The following is a 15439-nucleotide window of genomic DNA, read 5'->3' as shown; positions in this document are numbered from 1 at the left end:
GTCTTCCTGCTTCTCCTCCCAGCCAATCGAAAGTAGGTCTCAAGACCCGATTGGCTGAGAGGAGAAGCGACCGTATTGGACGGGAGCAGAAGTAGGAGGGAAACCGCTGAGGCAGAGACACAGGGGGAAGCCGCCAAAGCTGCTCAGGACCTGGATAGGGTAAGTGCAGGGCTGGTGGTAAGACAGACGAGCGTCTGCACGGATACAACCACTTCTCCCAATTTGACATCCCTGTGGGTGCAGGTGTATGCGGGTGCACTTACACAATGTGTGTTCGGGACATGCGCCTGCACCCACTTGGATCTCAAATTGGCAGAAGCAGCTGTGTCTGTACAGCCCAATTGACATTAATGGAACTACCTGCACAGAACACCTGTATATCAGTATGCAGGTAAACATGGCATACGCCATAGTACCTCCCATGTGAAGGAGGCCTTACAGTTACTAGTGGGCTTATGCTAGCTCTCAACCGAACAGTCAAGCCATCAAATGGCTGGTGTCATAGCGGGTCACATGTGCAGAAAACAGAGTCTAGGATAGCACCCTCCTTGGCTGTAAAGGATAGGAGGGTTTAGTTCCACTTCAAAACATGTTAGCTGGACTTTGGCTTGAATTTTTTAGTCACGTGCATCTAAACCTGCTAGTACATCACTACTATCTCTCCGGGTTGACATTGATGCTGTCAAAAAATTGTGTCTCCATTGCTCCTCCATTCACGGTGGAGATACCCTAAGACAGGAAGTTTGTTACTGGCTGGATCACCAGGTAAAAATAAAGGGGAAAAAGTTGTAGGCTGCATTGCATAAAATTTTTTTGGGGGGTTTAATACCGCTTTAAGTAATCCTCTGCCTTAAACCTAGCTTTTTCATGGCAATTGAGAAAGCTATCATGTCTACAAAGTTTGTTGGTATTGTCAGGGAGTGAGTCAAAATGTATGTACAGCCAGAACATTTTGTACATGTGAATTACAGCACATTTCTTTTTTAAACCTGGCCATAATATTTTTTTGCCCACAATAAACAAGTAAGGCTGAGCAACCATTTGATCTTTGGCCGCTATAAAACCTGTTTAGAATGCTAAGCATCAATTATTGTGGTTCATGATCAGTTATCAGACTTGACTCAACAGCATATTGCAAGGATACCCTTAGTTGTGGTAGATGACTGCCATCTAGTGTTCACAATATAAAAAGGCATGTCACATTTACAAGCCAGCAATTTCAGGACAGTACTAACCAGAAGCAAGTATGTACATTTTTTGTACTACAATCTTAACCTTACAATTTAAAAAGGCCCTGATTTTATGTTACCCATGCACAAAGGCAATGATTTAAATATTACTACCTGATTTTAAAGTTTCCTTTACATTTATATCAACAGCTACCGTATGTAGTAAGAGTTACTAGATATAAAATGTACAGATAGGTTAGGTTTGCCCTTGCACTACATAGTTGATAAATTGAAAAGAGAATGTACAGAGACTGTTCATATGTGTGTGGCCAGGTCAAGAGTGATCATGTAAAAAATTTTTTTTTATAAAAAATATAAAAAAAAAAAATATTAAGGATCTTTGGAAGCCTAACAATGCCAGAAAAAATCAGTAGCACTGGCATTTTACATATATAAAATCTTTAGTTTACCAATAAATATTTAATACAGAGTGTAGCCACAACAGTGACTTTTGCAAGGCATTCTGGGCTTTCTAAAAACAAAGCCCATTTCAAGCTGCTCACTTTTTGTCTCAGTCTAACGTAATATTCAAATGGGTCTCTATGTGTGGAGCAGAGATAGAAGGTTGTGTTCCTTCTCCGACCCTCAAGCTGTTTGCGTAATTTGAACTTCTGGAATTAGGGTCAGATAATGAGACATAGGATTCTGTTAGCAGAAATAATCATGACTGTCTATCTATGGGATGATCTTTTATATATAAGAGTGTGTTAAAGTTTATCCACAAACCTTGTGAGCTCTGGCTTCTTCTAAATAGTATTAGACCCGGTTCGCAGAAATGATGGTTACAATCTATGCAGTGCTACATCTTACCACTAGGGACCGTTGTTACTGAAGCAGCTTGCTTACTCTGAATTTGGGAACCTTCCAAGATTTGAAAGTGGAGGACACTGCCGCTACTGCCAAATTGTTTTTGAGTTTTCAAGTTTGTGTGCGTACCACTAACAGTCATCATAGAGATTCAGACAAACCAATCATTCAAAAAACATTTTTTTTAAATGTCATGCCACTCAACTGAAGAGCACTACACTACACTACAATCCCCTTAGTAATTTTAGAGAAATATAAGGACTGAAAACTAGACACTGTTCAAATGTTCAATTTGTTTGAAGATCTGTAATGAAGAATTTTATCAATCTTAAGCCGCGTACACACGGGCGGACTGTATGGCCAACTTAGTCCGTCAGACAATCCGACGGACAGTCCGTCCTACTTTCGAATGAACGGACTTGACCACACACGGATGCAAAACAGTCCATTGAAAGTTTGCGCGATGACGTGTACAGCACGTACGACGGGACTAGAAATAGGAAGTCCAATACACAGCAATGCAACCTTTCGCCGTGTAAATCCTTTCTGAGCATGCGCCATACTTAGTCCGTCGAACTAGCCTACTGACGAGCGGATTGTCCGCTGAAACCAAAGTACGACGGACAATATTACGGAAATTCCGAAATACTTAGTCCGCCAGACTGCACGCTGAAAAAGTCCGCTGAAGCCCACACACGAGCGGACTGTCCGCTGAAATGTGTTTCGACGGACTAAGTTGGCCAGACAGTCCGCCCGTGTGTACGCGGCTTTAGAGTCGATTATAATTCTGATATCCATGGGATATCTGAACATTGCCTGCACAGGTTCCTTTTTTCTTTATACAACTGAATGGAAATAACCTTTGTTTTGTTTTCTGCAGAGCACCATGGGAAAACCCATAGTGCTCTGGGGATCTTTTACATGTGACAGAAATAAACAAAGGCAATCTACACAAATAAATCACAAATGCCTATAGACATCAGCTATCTAACCTCTGGACTGAGCATGATCCATCAGTCAGATGACAAGTCATACCCCATGATTTCCAATGAGTACCGTTCATATCTGTGCGACTTCAAAGTAGTCCCTGCACTACCTTGATTTTACTTTGATGCGACTTGAGGTCCATAGACCTCAAGATTACACAGGCATTACTTCAAGTCACATCAAAGTCCTACAACTTTTAGGTCATATAAGTGTGAAACGGGCCCTAGGGCCTGTGTCAATGAGCTTTGCATTGTGTGGATGAGCATGCTTATCACATTTGTTTGAGACATTTCTGAGATCATTCAAAATTCACTGACAAGTACATTGACTTAAAACAATCCAAAAAAGCAGAGCGGCACTATGTAAATATAACATAAATTGGTCATGCAATACTCAACCTCAATTATATATAATAATATAATATTTATAGCACTTTCATATAAGTGCCCCAAAAAAAAGCATGACTTATTGGTGAACAAATGCTCCAAGAAAAGTCCACACTATGCTGTTTATTAATTCTGTGCAGCTATAGATAGACATTGAGGATTGTGTCCTCAATCACTTTCTCTGTCACAAAAGTGAGAAATCAGGGGTCTGTTTAGACCCCTGATATTTCACCAAAGCCCCCCAACAGGGCTGTTAAGAAAATTGTAAAAAACGAATAAAAAATAAAATTGTAAAAAATAAAATGTTTAAAAATAATAAAAACAAAAAACACACAATTGGGGCTCATTCACATGGATTCTCTGACCCACACAGTGTGAATGAGCAGTTTGTGTGACTTGAGCCGCCTATTACTCTGTATGAACACCGCCACAGGTCCTAATATGAGAGGTGTGCGGGTAAGTGGCCCCCGAATGCACTGTTTGGGTTTGGGACCGTAGACCTGCACCCACACACACCTCTCAAATTATGTTCGTACAGCCGCTTCATCCACATCACGTAACATAATCTCTAATAGAAGCCCGCTTATCATTATACCTTATAGATAACCTTATATTTCACTAGCATCCGTATCCCCTGCAGCCCCTTCTGGGGGGATCTGTCCGTCCTCATGTGGAAATGCACCTGCATATTATATGATCAAATTATTGTAAGAAAGAAATATATGTGAATGTAATAATGAACATATACAGTATACGATGTATTTGCTTACTATAATTATGTATTTCTATGATTATGGACCCTCTTATATGGTCTGATGATACAGACTGTCTGTGAAACACGTAATAACAGTCACTGTGCAGCTAGAACCTTGATACACCCTACTTACCTCAGGATAGAGTATAGACATTATGTTGTAATTGGCAAAGGGTGATTATAAGGGAACACTGTATGGTCATTTATTAGATACTGATACTATGAGTGTTACTATCAAAAACCAAATACATTTGTAAATATTCACAGCAATATCACCCATCCATCCATATTTCCACGCTTTATTTTGCTGAAAAATCACTTTGAAAAACACTTTCTAGCATTTATGGCTGTGGCCATCTTGAGTAAGGCAGATGATTATTGTAGCATTTACCTCCTGGAATCCATCCACCCTTAGCCCAGGCATGCAGGCAGGTGGGTGTGCCTAGCTGAGAAATCCCCATCCACCCCTCCTGAAGACACCTGGGATGTATGAAATTGAGTTCCTAGGCCTGGAAACCAGGAAGTAACTGAAGAAATGTACAAAAACGTTTAAAATAAATAAATATGATATACTTTCCTATCGATTTACTAATGCTAACATAAGGTTTAAAGGTAGTCAATGTTGATTGAGAGAGAGAAGTTTTGCTTTAAGCCCATGGGCATCTGCAGGTAGGGGCAAGGGGGGGGTCAAGTGCCCCCCCCCCGGAATCAGGGACTGGGTCTTATATTTAGCACAGTTGCGTCGCTATTGGGGTATGGGCAGCCCGCAACCGGGTGCCACCTGCCAGTGGGGTGAAACCATCAAGGTGCTGTCAAGCCCCCCATCAGTGTAGTGTGACTTCGGGCTCTTTTCCCTGCTCAGGCCAGCAGAGAACTCGGCAGCGCTGTGACAGGAGAAAGGCGAGCTGCAGGCTATCAGGTTTCACCCGCTCGCCCCCCCCCCCCCCTTTCTCCTGTCAGGGAGAAGAGACTGTGGCTCTCACCAGGTTCCCCACCCAGCTTCCTGCCCACTCTGTTCCCTCCCCATTGGCCATAACTGAGGGCCAGTCAAAGGAGACTAGGAGAGGAGAGCATCATGGGACATGTAATCCCAAAGATTAGCGGCCCCATTTTCCACAGGGAGGAGGCTACAGTTCGATCAAGAGAGAGATTGAGAGACTGCAGCCTGGAAAAAAGCTGAGAGAGAGAGCGCTACAGGACAAAGAACGAGGAGTGTGCTGGGCGGAAGCCAGAGAGAGAGAGCCACGCTGCCCAGCGCCACCAGACATTGCCACGCTGTCCAGAGCCACCAGAGAGAGAGCCACGCTACCCAGCGCCACCAGAGAGAGCCACGCTGTCCAGCGCCACCAGAGAGAAAAAGACCAAGCCACTCCCAGGGTACAGAAATGATACACTACTGACCAGAGTTGCCACCGGGAACCCAGAGTGAGTTATTGTCCAGCCGGAGGGATTACTGCTGTCGTTTCGCAGGGTCTGGCAAGAGGGCCTGTTGGCCATTATTTATTACTTATCCTACGTACTGTACTATGTCTGCAGTCTCTGACTATGGTAATGTGATAATGACATTATCGAAAAGGGGCGGTGCATGGGTGACCCTAAAATGATGCCACCCCCCTGAAAAAAGTTCTGCAGACGCCCATGCTCATTCCTTCTGTTGGGGGGGGGGGGTGAAGATGGCTGTCCGATCCTCTGAAGCCTGCTGCCTGAGGAATGTAGCCTGGATAGGGGCCTAGGTTTGAGGCTGGGTAAAGCTTGGTCCTCGACTAAAGTGAGGTGGTCTTTCCCCAAGGAGTCAGTAGTGTTACATTTGCTATCTGATTTTACAGATTATCAAATTGGTCTAGATGTCCTCTATCTTTAAAAATTGCCCCTTCTTGTAAAGTACTTTTTGTCTCTCATTTGGAGTCTGCTAGTTCATGGGTGTCCTGTGCCCTAAGCCTTTCTCCAAGGAGTGTTGAGCATACCTCCCAACCTTTTGAGATGGGAATGAGGGACACCTATCAGCAAAAGCATGCAGGCATTGGAAACACCCCCTTAAAGGAGAATTGTACAAAAAACAAGATTGGTTCAACCCACAAGTGCTTTTTTACCACTACTATTCCTTTATATTGACTTTCGAATTTACAAATGCAGCCATTTAGAAATCAGATGAAAGGTTTAGTGCTGGAAAACACTTTTTGATAGATAAAAAGTGCATTTTAAAATCATCTATATAGATCAGACCAAAATGAGAGACAAATGAGGAGGAATGAGGGACAGACGGACATTGCTCTAAATTGTGGACAGTCCCTTGAAATCAGGGACATTAGGGAGCTATGGTGTTGAGGGAGAGTCAATAGACCCAATTTCTTGCATCAAAATGTGACTGGTGCCCATCTGTACTCATTGCCCCACTATTGCTTAGGACTAGACCCTAAGGTGAAATGCAAGCCCACCCTGTATCCAAGGAACCTTACATGCTTTTGGGGTCAGGGGGTGCTGCACCCACATAGAACTTTTATTTCTATTCACAATAACCGTAATTTCAGAAGAAACACTTCAGGAAATCACTTAGGAGTAGTTCTATGTTTCTTTTTCAGTTATCATGACCTCTATTCTGCTAACAAACCAGTAGGACAGAATAGAGATTTTAGTAACATTAAACAGAATGTAGTACATACTGCTCTCCTAATAGGTCTCAATAGACACATGTGAATTCATCAACACAGCTAGATTTTATAGACATGGCTGCTAGACAACAAACCAAACCATATAGTCTTTCCTGTAAATGTAGAATACATTAAGAGAATATTTTGAGGGCAGTTTAGGATACCCTGTCACCATATCCTCACATGGTATAGAGAGGGGGCTCTCAGCAGCCTGGAAGTGAGAGACTCCAACACTCCAGAAACTCAGGATTTTTTGTCACACTACCTGTGCTGATATCTCTGTGTAAGTAGCTCCAAATACTATAGCAGAGAGTGCCAACGTGTGTTAGGGCCACAGGGCAAGATATGGTGACGGGGTCTCTAAAGCAGAACTTCACTCTCTCAATCAACATTGACTACTTTTAATACTTATGCTGCTAGCATTAGTACATGGATAGGAAAATATATCATATTTGCTTGTTTTAAACATTATTTTTACATTTCTTCAGTTACTTCCTTGTTTCAATGCCTAGGCAAATGATCTTATAAATCCTAGGAGTCTTCGGGAGGGGAGGAGGTGTTTTCCCAGCTAAGCACGCCCTCTCCTGCTTGCATGTCTGAGCTAAAGGCAGATGCATTCCAGGAAGTAGATGCCACATGAATCATCTGCCCTTACTCAAAATGGCCACATCCCATAAATGCTGGGGGTGGAGGTTTCAAAGTAATTTCTCATGGAGGATGGAGACATGGATAAATGAGTGAGTTTGCTTTGAATATTTTATTGTAAGCAAAGGATTTCTTGAAAAATGCTAACAGGAACCATGAAAGGGCAGATAAAAAAAACTGTCCAGGAATCTGGGTGCCATTTTATTTATATGGATTAAATATATCTACTGCATTTCCTAAGAGTTCACATTGCATCTCTCCCAAGGGCACAAATAGTATAGCACTACCCAGTAGGAGCTTCTAGAGTATTGCCAAGGTATTCCACCACTTCTGTAATGACAGCCAGGTGCATACACACATCCTCTCATTGGAGTCAAAGACCAGTCTAGGGACGTTGTTTTGTAGTTTTATTTTAGAAGACTTTGGATAGGGTAAGGGGTTTTAAGTAGGATACTCCGAAACAAAACTATTCACAACTTGAGGATGCTAGCTTTTCTAAGATGGAGCTTTAGGTGAAGTCCCTTGCTGGGAGCCTCTCCTGGTTGGCAGTATAAAATATAGAAGCTTGAGCAAAGTCCCTTGTAGTAAGTGGCAGGTAGACACAGCTCTTTAGACTACTAGCCAGTGATCTCTTTAGCTGGGCACTTTAGCTGACTGGAGAACAGCAGAGGGGGGTTAAAAGTACTAGTCCCTGAGGCCTCTTTGCAGCAGGTGCCAGGGGAGGCAGCAGCCTCTCCCATAGCTGGTGCAATCCACTATGGGAAGAAACCCCCTAGTTTATGTGTTCACAGAATATAAATGCAAGCACCCAGCATGCTCAGGGGCACCCTCCCCTGTAACTGGCTAGAGCTGCATTCATGTTTATGATGCCCATTTGCCTAACTCCCACCTATGTTCAGGGCCGGACTGGGAATAAAAACCAGCCCTGGAAATAAATTCATAGCAGTCCCAGTGACGTAGCGTGGGTTGTCAGCACCCAAGGTAAGGTAAGTCATTTGCACCCCTAACCGGCAGACATTTAGGCTGCATGTGGTGGGACATAGGCTGCATGTGGTGGGACACAGGCTACCTGCAATTGGTGGGACACAGGCTGCATTTGGTGGACACAGGCTGGCTGCATGTGGTGGGACACAGGCTGCCTGCATTTGGTGGGACACAGGCTGCATTTGGTGGACACGGGATGGCTGCATTTGGTTGACACAAGCTGGTTGGATTTGGTGGACACAGGCTGGCTGCATTTGGTGGGACACAGGCTGCATTTTCACCACCACTTCCCCCACCCCCCATTACCTCTTATTAGTGTCCAGTCCACCAGTTCATAGGAGGAGTCCCTTAAGTTCTCCCATAAAAGAGGAGTGTATCTCCCATGGTTTAGACAAAGGATCTTTGGCAGATGCAGCCCTCTTCAGATGAGGAAATCCAAAGTGAAACTACAAAAACAAACTGGAAGGTGCAAGCACCTAGTGCATTACCAAAAATGTATTGAGGCAATAAAAACTGGTAAAGATGGATACTCACAAAAGTCTAATTTGTAAACGCAAATAAACCACAAGATGACATACAATGCTTGGTAAAGCTGAGCTCTGAGAAAGGGGGTGCACCCTCGAAATTCATCTCCATAGCGGGGTGTAATTGGAGTATGCGCATCCTGCACTGTATGGCATCTTGTGGTTTATTGGCCTTTACATTGCATTTTTTGTGAGTATCCATCTTTACCAGTTTTATCACCGTAATACATTTTTGGTAATGCACTACTGCTTGCGCCTTCCTGTTTGTTTTTGTAGTTATGCAAAAAAGTTACTTTGCTCAGGTTATAACGGCTTCACGATCTGCGCAGGCAATGAGGACCCCAGGCTTACTCTATAAGTGGTTGCAGGAAATCGGGCGAAAAAGTAATCAGGTTAAGCTTCTTCTGGCACAGAATATTCTTGGTTATTACGTGATTATAGAGTGCACGTGTGGAGCCTGCGCAGGGTGCATGGTGGGGCCCACTCCTCTACTGGGGAATTGTAGTGAAAAATGCTGGACAGTTGGATGTGGAGAAGGCTCGGATTGTCCCTCCTAAATGCAGAATGCACTGTCACGGGGACCCGAGAGTTAACTGGGGAACAGTTGCAGTGCAAGTGTACATGGTGTATGTTCATCTCTAATGCCGCGTACACATGACCAGACTTTCCAGCAGAATAGGTCGGACGGAATCATTCCGTCGGATATTCCCATCGTGTGTGGGATAATCCGATAGTTTTTCTTTAAAAAATTCAGATAGACCTAGAAATAGAACATGTTTCAAATCTGTCTAACGGACTCAATTCCTATCGAGAAAACAGTTTGTCTGTATGCTGGTCCGACGGGCCGAAGGGCAGCTATTGGCTTCTGGCTATTGAAATATTGAACTTCCTTTTCTAGTCCCGTTCTACATCATCACATTGAAAACGAACAGACTTTCCAATGGACTTTAGTCTGTTCGTGTGTGGGCAAGTCCGTTCATTCGGAAGTCCGTCGTAACTCCGTCGAAAGTCCGTCGGGAAGACCGTTGGACCTTTTCTGCCGGAAAGTCCGGTTGTGTGCGTGCGGCAGTAGAGGCCCAGCCTCAGCCTTGTCCCGGGGCATTGATGAAAAAGGCACAAAACAAAGCTACCCCATATGTCTAGGAAAATTAACACTGTAAAAGGTGCCAAGCATAGCCCAGAAGAACCTTTCATGGCATAGGCGTCTCATGTAACCCCTGATTGGCGCACAATGTGTAGGGAAACATGGAGGAGGCAATCGACAATTACCACCCTACTATACCCCCACTTACACGCTTTCTTCCAGTGGTCAAAACCCTCTAATTTATCTTGTTCCAGATAACTGGGATTGTGCCATACGGGCATATACTGAGAATATTCAGATAATTTGCTGCCTGCATGGCCTTCCAAGTTTTGTAACTCAGTGAAAGGGTAGGGTACCGCTGTTTAGATTGAAAATGCCCAGCTTCCAGCAGAGAAACCATGGGGTTCTGTGGCATTTGTGATGAAAGTACCAACTGAATGGGATCTTTTAAATGTAAAGCTTCCCACCCAGAGATCTGGATTTGGTAGGCTAGAAAATATTATTTAGGGTTGGTAACCGCTAAATTACCACTATCTTTTGGCAATTGCAGAGCTTCTAGCCTGATTCTAGGCCTTCCTTTCCAAATAAAGTCCCTGAATGAGGATTCGATTTTGCTATATACAGTACTCTGCAAAAGTAGTGCTGTAAATTATGAATGCTTTCTTAAATAGAAGTGTTAACAGTTTATTTTTATAAGGTAACAAAATGAAAAGCAAATGGACAGAAGAGAAATACAAATCAAATCAATATTTGGTGTGATCACCCTTTGCCTTCAAAACAGCACCAATTTTTCAAGGTACACTTGCACACAATTTTAAAAGGAATTTGGCAGGTAGGTTGTTCCAAACATCTTGGAGAACTAACCACATATCTTCTGTGGATGTAGGCTGTTTTTCTGTCTCTTCATGTAATCCCAAACAGACTCAGTGATGTTGAGATCAGGGCTCTGTGGTGGCCAAACCATCACCTACATGACTCCTTGTTCTTTACACTGAACATAGTTCTTAATCGCATTGACTGTACGTTTGGGGTTGTTATGCTGCTGTAGAATACATTTGGGGCCAATCACATGCCTCCCTTATGGCATGGCTTGGTGGATAAGTATCTACTGGATATGTATGTAGCGCCAGCTCCTGAAGAGCATGCGCTATGTGTTATGAAATTTAACGTTACATCTGAACTGCAGTTTTGTTTGGGTATAATTATTCCAAATTTTGACCTCAGCATCAGTCTGACTGGACTATAGGGTGTTCAGCCTGGCCATAGGGGGTGCTGTCTCTTCTGGCAGGCATGGTAACACAGTCTGGTTGGGTGCTTTAAGGTTACTTTCTCTCAGAGCCAGCCCAGTGGGAGTGTCACTCTCACTGTGCTTTCTGGGAGAGGGTACTTAAGATGCGGATGTCACGTGGTTCGGGGTTCCGGTCCAGAGGTATTTTCTGACTCCGTGGTCCTGGTCCTCCTGACCGGCCCCTGGGACGCCTATGGCCTGGGGTGCGGATCCACCCAACTTTATGTCTCTGGGCTCGCTAGCCCGAAGCAAGGAAACTAAGGAAAAGATTTGGAGGTGGTCCAGTGCCATCTCAGGTTATGGAGAGGCCCAGCAACTTTGTAGTTATCCAAGGGAGGACCAAGCAAGAGTTGGCTTCTTAGCAAGAGCCTGGTAAAGCTGAATGACCCAGGTGAATCCTATTTTGTGCGGTATCGCCAGATCGGCTGAAAGATACTGGTACCACACGAGTGTTCTACAAGTATTCAAGTTTCCTTGTTCATGTTTTACAACAAAGTCTGTGGCAGAGACTTATTCCTGATTTAAGCACCCTGTTGGCTGCTAGGCCTTGTGAGAGAGGGACTATCCAACTAGAGTGAACATCCAGCTGTGAATGGCTATTCTCTGGATTTATTCAAAGTAAGAAAGTTCTTTATTATTGACTTTGATACTAAGAGTACCTGTAATTTTCACCTAACCCTCTGATCCTAGACTAGAGACTGTTGTTAACTACATTTTAGCAAATAAAAATCCCTTTAAGCGGATTTGTCGTCAGTCTCTAAAGTTTCTGGGCCACCTACCACGGTAACTCCTAGACACGAGGAGCGAGTGAGGGAAGGTAACGGTAAGCCCATTAAAACCAGCCGCTCCTTCAGGGGGTAAGTGCTACATGTATCTACTGCATCGTTCATGGATCAACGTCATATGCCTTATGTAGCCCCCTCTACCAACAGGTAGGTGCTAGTAATACATTTTTTGCTAGGAACTGCCAGCACAGGCACATTTAGGCAAGCTAGGCCTGTCTGCTTTGATCTAGGGGCTGGCAGTGGTCAGAATAGCAGTGGGTGTGACCACCTGTGCTCCAGCTCTGAGGCGCCTCCCCTGATTCCAGGGAGAATGTTCTGGAAGAGGGGCTGGGCCTAGAACTGGAGTGGCAGGCAGCTCACGTGGGAGCCCTGACCAATCCCCATCTGGTATTGGCAGGGGAAGGGCCTCCTATATAAGCTGAGGTAACATGCCACTGGGGAGAGTTGTCAGCTGAGTGAAGTGGAGGATGGAATACTAGGCAGCAGCAGGAGGGCACTCCCATCTGGGGGGGGTGCGGCGATCGCAGGAGGAGGCCCAGGGAGAGCTGTGAAGGAACTTTGCCTCTACACGGTCATTGGCAATGTCTTAATCATCACACAGGGTTTGATAATGAACTCCTGGAGCAGAAGGGCAGGTGAAGCTGTCAGAACCTATGGTCCTGTCAAGTTCTCCATCAAGGGCTCAGGGCAGTGAAAGGTCGATGAGTGTTACCACAGTGGAGGGCTGGATGTGCCAGAAAGTCTGTGAAGGAACTTCTACATGGTCATTAGCAAAGTCTTCATCATTTACACTGTGAATGATGAGGAGTCCTGGATCAGGGGAGAGACTGTGGGGATATGTGTCAAATCGATGTGGCCTGAGGGCACAGGATTTGCAAGCTGGGCTGGCTGGGAACAGTAGTCCACCATTCAAAAGAATGCTTTTAAACTACTAGGCCTCCGGGGAGATGTGCCGCAGGCCTCTGGCCTAGTAGCAGCAAGCAACCAGAGCCTGCTTAAGGACTTATTCAGAGTGGGTCCTTCTTGCTCACAGAAGACAATGTGACATTACTTTACTTCAGCACTCAGGATAAGTTTGTGCAGGAGGAAAGAAATTTGTACAGGAGGAAAGAAGTTTGTGCAGGAGGAAAGAAGTTCTGGGAACATCACTCCTACACGGTCAAGAATGATGTCCTGATTCTTTACACGGTGATGAATGGGGAACTCTTAGCCCTTGTACACACAGTCGAAGAATCCGTCGGAATGTGTCCTATCGGACCGTGTTGTCGGATAATCCGACTGTGTGTGGTATGCATCGGACTGATTCCGTCGGACCCAATTTTCCAACTTGTTGGAAATATTTTCCGACCAACTGGTTCGATCGGACATACTCCGATCATGTGTAGAGAATTTTGATCGGACCAAGTGCCACACATGCTCAGATCAAATTCCTACATCAAAGCTATTGGCTACTAGCCTGAACATAGTCCCATCGTAACGAAATTACGTCATCACGTTCTGAATGATCGGATTTTTCGACAACTTAGTCCGACCGTGTGTATGCAACAGTTTCGGACAAGATCCGACGGACAAAATCCGACGGATTTGGTTGTCGAAATCTCCGACCGTGTGTACAGGGGCTAAGAAGAAATAGTCTGCAGGAGTTGAGCAGAGAAGGAGCAACAGTCTGCACAGTGATGCAGGATCATAGCAATAATAAATGCACATCATCTCTTCAGGCTCTAACAATATGCTAACTTTTACAATCTTCTATGTGTAACTTTTACAATCTTCTATGCCATCTTAAATATGATGGCAATTGAATTATCCTATGGGCATCCCATATACCCTTTTCCCCAACCAAATTGTACCCCCCAATAAACAACAAAAATAAACCCAGCAAAAGACTGTTCATTGTCTCTGCAAGTGATGTATGGGAGTCTGGCAGGGGGGTGAATTGGTGGATTGTTTGTTACTAGTGGCAACTACACCGCTACACTTGTTAAACACAGCCAATAGGCCCATAGGTTTTATATATTTCTCCTAGTAACTCATCAGCACATGAGGCTTTGTTATTAGGTATACCAGACAATTCCTTTAGTATCTCTTCCACAGTAATAAGAGAGTCTAAAGCTAGGTACCCACTAAAATATTTTTGACAGGGGGACTGCCCCCCCCCCCCCCAGAACACACTAGGCCGTGAGTACTGATCGGATGCTGGTTTTCCAGCATGCCTGTTTGACAGGCCGCTGTACACACTGGCCAAATGTAGGCCGGTTTCTGTTGAACCAGCCGATAGCAACTTATATTCGGCCCAGAAAAATGAACTGACTTTAAGAAAGATAATAATTACATATAATATGTATACATATATAATAATATATTGTATATATTACAATATATATATATATATATATATATATATATATATATATATATATATATATATATATATATATATATACACACACTGTATATATATATATATATATATATACACTGTATATATATATATATATATATCTGACTTTGTACAAGTTTGAGGCCTATTTTGCTTTTATCAAGTTCAGAACATTTAAATCAGAATTCAATTTAAAAATAATAACCCATTAAAAGTTAAAAAGGTAACTTTTGTTGGACTATAAACTGTTCATAATAAAAAAAAAACTGTAAATCTGGAGCTTTCCATGTAGTACTTCATTTTAGCCAGTAGATGTCCTCATTCTACCTGGCTGAATGGCAGCCAGTATAGGGCTTGTTCACACCAGCGGCTGCTGTGTGGTGCGATAGGTTCAATTTTTTCGGTTCCTTTGCCTGTTGTGCAGTCAGACCCGGATTTATTTCTTTTGCCGCTCCAAGGCCAGGTCCTCCAATTACGCCCCCCCCCCCCCCCCCCCCACACACACACACACCACCTTTCTTGTCCTTTATCGATGACTGCAATAATAGATCAATTAAAAAACAAATCTCCACACACGAGAACACTGAAAATAACTGGCTTTAATTGTACAGACTGAAAATACTCTGTAATGCAGAAAATGCCTTTTAAAGTGGTTGTAAACCCTTACAAACCACTTTGACCTACAGGTAAGCCTAGATTAAGGCTTACCTTTAGGTCTAAGAAATATCTTCTAAACCTACGCGGTTTAGGAGATATTTGCGGAAAGACAGGCACTGCTGTCTACGGCTCATGCGCCGTAGACAGCGGCGCGCAGGCGCACTGAGCGTGCCGCTGTCAATGGCGATATGCCGCGAGTGGCGGGTCCTGTGCGCATGCGTGGGAGTGACGTAATCGCGGCTTCGTGGAATGACAGCAGCGGAGCAGCGAGACCCACCGAG

This window comes from Lithobates pipiens, unplaced genomic scaffold (genome assembly GCF_037356315.1).
Source record: "Lithobates pipiens isolate NorthernLeopardFrog02 unplaced genomic scaffold, aLitPip1_a1.2 Scaffold_3, whole genome shotgun sequence".
Taxonomy (NCBI): domain Eukaryota; kingdom Metazoa; phylum Chordata; class Amphibia; order Anura; family Ranidae; genus Lithobates; species Lithobates pipiens.
Note: the sequence above shows the minus strand (reverse complement) of the source record.